At 47.5% G+C, this 7,806-nt stretch overlaps 1 protein-coding gene across 1 annotated transcript in view; it reads right to left on the bottom strand.

The window, feature by feature from the left end:
• The window catches only part of parga (poly (ADP-ribose) glycohydrolase a), a 100,117-nt gene that overhangs the window by 4,047 nt on the left and 88,264 nt on the right, over positions 1-7,806 (bottom strand). The gene's annotated exons all lie outside the window — the stretch shown is intronic.

The following is a 7,806-nucleotide window of genomic DNA, read 5'->3' as shown; positions in this document are numbered from 1 at the left end:
AGAACAAAACACAAGAAAAGAGCAACCAAATTTCTCAGACAAGTGGGACCATGTAAATCGCACTGGTGAGAAATAAATCCTCAGTAATAAGTCCTCAGTTGGTCGATGCTGATGTGAGAATACGGATGTGACAGAATGTCAAGTCATTAGACCATGGCAGGCCCTGGGTACCAGCCAGTAGTAATGCAATGAGATCTCCTTGAACTATACTAAAGCCAGAAGGAAGCCTTTTGCTCCTCTGATCGCCGTTTAGTGTAGTTCCACATCTGGTTAGTGTAGTCCCACATCCCTGGTTAGTGTAGTCCCACATCCCTGGTTAGTGTAGTCCCACATCCCTGGTTAGTGTAGTCCCACATCCTGGTTAGTGTCAGTCCCACATCCCTGGTTAGTGTAGTCCCACAATCCCTGGTTAGTGTAGTCCACACTCCTGGTTAGTGTAGTCCCACTCCCTGGTTAGTGTAGTCCCACATTCCCTGGTTAGTGTAGTCCCAATCCCTGGTTAGTGTAGTCCCACATCCTGGTTAGTGTAGTCCCACATCCCTGGTTAGTGTAGTCCACATCCCTGGTTAGTGTAGTCCCACATCCCTGGTTTAGTGTAGTCCCACATCCCTGGTTAGTGTAGTCCCACATCCCTGGTTAGTGTAGTCCACATCCCTGGTTAGTGTAGTCCCACATCCTGGTTGTGTAGTCCCACATCCCTGGTTAGTGTAGTCCCACATCCCTGGTTAGTGTAGTCCCACATCCCTGGTTAGTGTAGTCCCACATCCTGGTTAGTGTAGTCCCACATCCTGGTTAGTGTAGTCCCACAATCCCTGGTTAGTGTAGTCCCACATCCCTGGTTAGTGGTAGTCCCACATCTGGTTAGTGTAGTCCCACATCCTGTTTGTGTAGTCCCACATCCTGTTTAGTGTAGTCCCACATCCCTGTTTAGTGTAGTCCCACATCCCTGGTTAGTGTAGTCCCCCACATCCCTGGTTAGTGTAGTCCCACATCCCTGTTTAGTGTAAGTCCACATCCCTGGTTAGTGTAGTCCCACATCCCTGTTTTAGTGTAGTCCCACATCCCTGGTTAGTGTAGTCCCACATCCCTGTTTTAGTGTAGTCCCACATCCCTGTTTAGTGTAGTCCCACATCCTGTTTAGTGCTATTGTCCACATCCCTGGTAAGTGTAGTCCCACATCACCTGGTTAGTGTAGTCCCACATCCCTGGTTAGTGTAAGTCCACATCCCTGGTTAGTGTAGTCCCCATCCGTATCCCACATCCCTGGTTAGTGTAGTCCACATCCCTGTTTAGTGTAGTCCCACATCCTGGTTAGTGTAGTCCCACATCCTGGTTAGTGTAGTCCACATCCTGTTAGTGAGTCCACATCCCTGGTTAGTGTAGTCCCACATCCCTGGTTAGTGTAGCCCCACATCCCTGGTTAGTGTAGTCCCACATCCCTGTTTAGTGTAGTCCCACATCCCTGGTTAGTGGTAGTCCACATCTGTTTAGTGTAGTCCCACATCCCTGTTTAGTGTAGTCCCACATCCCTGGTTAGTGTAGTCCACATCCCTGGTTAGTGTAGTCCCACATCCCTGTTTTAGTGTAGTCCCACATCCTGGTTAGTGTAGTCCCACATCCCTGGTTAGTGTAGTCCCACATCCCTGTTTAGTGTAGTCCACAATCCCTGGTTAGTGTAGTTCCACATCTGTTTAGTGTAGTCCCACATCCCTGTTTAGTGTAGTCCCACATCCCTGGTTAGTGTAGTTCCCACATCCCTGGTTAGTGTAGTCCACATCCCTGTTCGTGTAGTCACATCCCTGGTTCGTGTAGTCCCACATCCCTGGTTCGTGTAGTCCACATCCCTGGTTTAGTACGTCCCATCCCTGGTTAGTGTAGTCCCACATCCCTGTTTAGTGTAGTCCCACATCCCTGGTTAGTGTAGTCCCACATCCCTGGTTAGTGTAGTCCCACATCCTGGTTAGTGTAGTCCCAGATCCCTGTTAGTGTAGTCCCACATCCCTGGTTAGTGTAGTCCACATCCCTGGTTAGTGTAGTCCACATCCCTGGTTAGTGTAGTCCCACATCCCTGTTTAGTGTAGTCCCCACATCCCTGGTTAGTGTAGTCCACATCCCTGGTTAGTGTAGTCCACATCCCTGGTTAGTGTAGTCCACATCGGTTAGTGTAGTCCCACATCCCTGGTTAGTCCACAGTCCCTGGTATAGTAGTCCCACCATCCCTGGTTAGTGTAGTCACATCTGTTAGTGTAGTCCCACATCCTGGTTTAGTGTAGTCCCACATCCCTGGTTAGTGTAGTCCACCATCCTGTTTAGTGTAGTCCCACATCCCTGGTTAGTGTAGTCCACATCTGTTTGTGAGTCCCACATCCCTGGTTAGTGTAGTCCACAATCCCTGGTTTAGTGTAGTTTCCACATCTGTTTAGTGTAGTCCACATCCCTGGTTAGTCCACATCCTGGTTAGTGTAGTCCACACCCTGGTTAGTGTAGTCCCACATCCCTGGTTAGTGTAGTCCCACATCCTGGTTAGTGTAGTCCACTCCCTGGTTAGTGTAGTCCACATCCCTGGTTAGTGTAGTCCCACATCCCTGGTTAGTGTAGTCCCACATCCCTGGTTAGTGTAGTCCCACACCCCTGGTTAGTGTAGTCTCGATCCCTGTTTAGTGTGTCCCACATCCCTGGTTAGTGTAGTCCCAGATCCCTGTTTAGTGTAGTCCCACATCCCTGGTTAGTGTAGTCCCAGATCCCTGTTTAGTGTAGTCCCACATCCCTGGTTAGTGTAGTCCCACATCCCTGGTTAGTGTAGTCCCAGATCCGGTTAGTGTAGTCCCACATCCCTGGTTAGTGTAGTCCCACATCCCTGGTTAGTGTAGTCCCACATCACTGGTTAGTGTAGTCCCACATCCCTGGTTAGTCCCACATCCCTGGTTAGTCCCACATCCTGGTTAGTGTAGTCCCAGATCCCTGGTTAGTGTAGCCCAGATCCCTGTTTAGTGTAGTCCCACATCCCTGTTTAGTGTAGTCCCACATCCCTGGTTAGTGTAGTCCCACATCCCTGGTTGTGTAGTCCCACATCCCTGGTTAGTGTAGTCCCACATCCCTGGTTAGTGTAGTCCCACATCCCTGGTTAGTGTTAGTCCACATCCCTGGTTAGTGTAGTCCCACATCCCTGGTTAGTGTAGTCCCACATCCCTGGTTAGTGTAGTCCCACATCCCTGGTTAGTGTAGTCCACATCACTGGTACGTTTCATAATGTAATCATGAGAACTCTACTATGATCCTATACATTGACACGTAAATGGAATATATAACATAATTTAACGGATACTGCCTGCCGGGCTTAAAGCTTGGCACATTATTCAATGTAATTGCATACCGTGTGTCAACAAAAAGCCCCAAAGAAAGATCCGGTTGGCCTCAGTATTAACCATGCATTTTTAAAACGATAATTTAACAACTTCACATGTTGTAGAACTGCCAATTACACCGATCAGACCCTATACCCCATTTACATCGCTACGGGAAGATTTTTTGATACGGATGGACTTGACATCGTCTAACATGACATGAGGCACCTCAGTAAATTAAATGATGGATGTAGGCAGGGGCTCTGGACATCCATTTTCAACTGGGGGAAAAAAGGTGATTGGAGTGAGAATGAATGCTGACTACTCCTCCTCCCCAGTTTCATCCCAAATGGCACCTTATTCCCTACATAGAGCCCTATGGGACCTGGTGAAAAGTAGTGCACTATATAGGAAATAGTCCAGTGGTAAATTCTAGGGTTTCAAAAGGGCAGATGGGACCGTTTCCTAAACAACCCTCCAAAAYAACAGGATTTGATCTCCTTGTTCGTGGTAAATTTTTTTTTTACACCTCCTGTCAGAACGGGCAGCTTCTTTCTGAAAGGGAAATTTGACAACATCCAACGTTTCACGTCTTCATTTCACACGGTCATTTTCCTATCGGAGAATATTCCGTGAAGAAATGGATCGATAAGTACGATGATGTAATTAACCACCATGGTCAGGTTACTATTGTAAAAAAAAAATATAATAATAATCATGTGTTCGCAATAATTTACCCGGTTAAACAAAAAAAGGTTGGATCAACTAACGCATAAAGTAGCAGAGAACGTAATGAAACACGATAGCCTTAKCTAGCTAATCATAGAACATAGACATGTTCCATCTTCTGAACCAACATCCCCAATGTTTATTATTGTTTACCTCAGAAGAACAACAGCGCACGTTAGTCATTTCAGATCACTTTACATTTGGCAGTAGTGATTACGAGATCATTGTGTTTGTCTTTGTCCTTATCGTATGCAACGGCTCGACACTAAAGCTATTAAATCAACGCGACGAGACTAATTTGAACTTAAATGACAATTAAGGTTCTCGCTGATGCATATAATTATTTTTAAAGGAACGACACACACACACACACACACACACACACACACACGGATGGAAGATCAAAGCGTAACATCAAAGAGCGGTAGCTGTAAACCGACACCCTCCTTACTTCCTGTCATTAATATTACAGAATGTTCATATTTGTGTCCGTGGTACAACGGACGACAAATTTCACTTAAAAGCAGAAGCACTCCAGATATGAYAAGCAGAYAATGGGTGCTTCTCAAAGACGTAGKCAATRGTTTATATACAGWATACACTAGTGACTCAAAGCCACAGAGCCACCATCTTGGTTCTCCCCCAACCATTGTAAAGAAGATTCTAGAAGCTCTAGAAAAATGTATTACATTAGTTTCCCTCCCCCCACACATTTATTCCATTACAAACACCTTAATGCATACTGTTAAATTATATWATARGAGCGAAACTAACAAATATATATACAAAAATGTTCCTTAAGTATGACTTTTAGTGAGTAGTAATGCTACRGTCCCCACTAAAACAAAACACTTAAATACATTTCATTTTGTTGTTGAAACATGTTATTTAAATACTGCAGAATCCCATTCATTCATATGGARTGCTTCTTCTGACGAGTACCAATATGGCCGWCCTGTGGCTTCAAAGCCTCTCATTGGCCCAATACATAGCATCAGCAATCCAGGGTTTATATACATCATTGACCCCAAACCAACGTGACGACTACGTTCATTTTATAAGTTGCCAAATGATTACGTCACGTAAGGGTGTTTTGTACTTGTTTGTTCTACAGTAGTGSTAACTCAATAAGATGAGAATGGTTCGTGGCTGGAGGTTTGGGAGAATGATCCTAAAGTGTTCATACATTTTTTTTTTTACTGAARGGAGTACATGAATGAACACTTTAGGATCACTCTCACAAACCTTCAGCCACTGTGGTGGTTCATTTCTGTATTATCAAATGAGGAGAGACAAACTTATCACACAAGTCAGAGTTATACTTAAACTGAATATTTATTAGTGAGAGCTCTGCAATAGCGATGGCTGGTCGACGAACCACCCCCTCAGATGACTCGTTGAGAGCCACGACACACTAAAATCTTTTATAGCAAAGATCCACTACCCTAGTCTACATAACAAACAACAGATGTGTGGAACGGGTCACAAGGTGAGACTTGAGGTAGAGTACCTTATGATAAGCTGTAGACCARKCTATCWACCAAGAGAGTTCTCATCTATATTATTCYTAGRCYRCTATTTACCACCACAYAARGAAGCTGGCASTAAGACCGCTCTCAAACAACTCTATAAGGCCATAAGCAAAGAACAAAATGCTCACCCAGAAGCGGCGCTCCTAGTGGCCGGGGACTTTAATGCAGGGAAACTTAAATCACGTTTACCAAATTTTCACCAGCATTTCACGTGCAACCAGAAGAAAAAAATAATCCTAGACCACACACAGAGATGCATACAAAGCTCCCCTGCCCTCCATTTGGCAAATCTAACCATAATTCTATCCTCCTGATTCCTGCTTACAAGCAAAAACTAAAGCAGGAAGTACCAGTGACTCGCTCAATACAGAAGTGGTCAGATGACGCGGATGCTACACTACAGTACTGTTTTGCACAGACTGGAATATGTTCCAGGATTCATCCAATGGCATTGAGGAGTATACCACCTCAGTCACCGGCTTTATCAATAAGTGCATCGATGACGTCATCCCAACAGTGACTGTATGTACATATCCCAACCAGAAGCCATGGATTACAGGCAACATCCGCACTGAGCTAAAGGGTAGAGCTGCCGCTTTCAAGGAGCGGGAGACTAATACAGACGCTTATAAGAAATCCCGCTATGCCCTCAGACGAACCATCAAACAAGCAAAGCGTCAATACGGGATTAAGATTGAATCCTATTACACCGGCTCGGACGCTCGTCAGATGTGGCAGGGCTTGAAAACTATTACGGACTACAAAGGGAAACCCAGACGCAAGCTGCCCAGTGACGCGAGCCTACCAGACGAGCTAAATGCCTTTRATGCTCGTTCCAAGGCAAGCAACACTGATTCATGCACGAGAGCACCAGCTGTTCTGGATGACTGTGTGATAACGCTCTCGGTAGCCAATGTGAACAAAACCTTTAAACAGGTTAAACAAAGCCGCTGGGCCAGACGGATTACCAGGACGTGTACTCAAAGCATGCGCGGACCAACTGGCAAGTGTCTTCACTGACATTTTCAACCTCTCCCTGACCGAGTCTCTAATAACTACATGTTTCAAGCAGACCACCATAGTCCCTGTGCCCAAGGAAGCGAAGGTAACCTGCCTAAATAATTACCGCCCCATGGCACTCACATCTGTAGCCATGAAGAGGTAACGTTAGGTGAGAAGCCTGGCTACAGAGAAAGGGGTGAGAAGGTTACAGCATCACATCCCCTGAACGATAAGGAAGAGGTAACGTTAGGTGAGAAGCCTGGCCACAGAGAAAGGGAGACGAAGGTACAATGCATCACATACAACAATCCCCCTGTCGAGTTCTACCAAGCCGCTCAACCCCCCGGTCGAGTTCCCAAACCCCGCCCCTGAGTCCGAGTTACCAACGCTCCCTGACGAGTTACCACCGAAAGCTTCCCCCCGGAATCGATGTTACCATACCGAACCCCCGGTTCGGTTACACGCAGCTCCCGGTGCGAGTTACCAACTTGCTCCCTCACCTGTCGACATACCAAACCGCTCCCACCCGGTTCCGAGTTACCACTGCGCTCCCCGCGTGTCGACGTTCACACCTGCTCCCCCCGGTCGAGTTACCACCGCTCCCACTGGTCGAGATTACACGCCGATACCCCCGCTGTCGAGTTGAACCACCGAGCTCCCCTCGAGATATCCCCGCTCCCCCCGGCATACGAGTTACCACCAGGCCCCCCGGTCGAGTACCCACCTCAGCTCCCCTCGGTCGAGTTACCACCAGCTCCCCCGGTTGAGTTACGCACCGCGTCCCCCCGGGGTCCGAGTTACCACTCCGCTCACCACCGGTCGAGTTCCACACACATCAAAAACGACCTCCCCCCGTTTGAATTACCACGTACCCAAACCCGCTCCCACTCGAGTACCAACCGGTCGTAGTTTAAGCCCACCGCCCCAACCGGTACGAGTTACCATCCGGCTTACCCCTGGTCGAAGTTTACCCAACCGTCCCCGGTCGGTTACCGCTCCCCCGGCGAGGTACCACAGCTCCCCTGGTCGAGTTACCCCCACCTGCAGTTTAGCCACCGCCCGTCCGAAGTACCACCGCTCCCCTGTCGAGTTACCACACACCGAGCAGCTCCCGCCTGTCGAGTTACCACTGCTCCCGACCGGTCGATTACACCAACCGCTCCCACCCGGTCGAGTAGTTACCGACCAGTATCCTCCGA

Source organism: Salvelinus sp. IW2-2015, unplaced genomic scaffold (genome assembly GCF_002910315.2).
Source record: "Salvelinus sp. IW2-2015 unplaced genomic scaffold, ASM291031v2 Un_scaffold2661, whole genome shotgun sequence".
In the NCBI taxonomy this organism is placed as follows: Eukaryota; Metazoa; Chordata; class Actinopteri; order Salmoniformes; family Salmonidae; genus Salvelinus; species Salvelinus sp. IW2-2015.
Note: the sequence above shows the minus strand (reverse complement) of the source record. Positions and strands in the feature narration are given on the sequence as shown.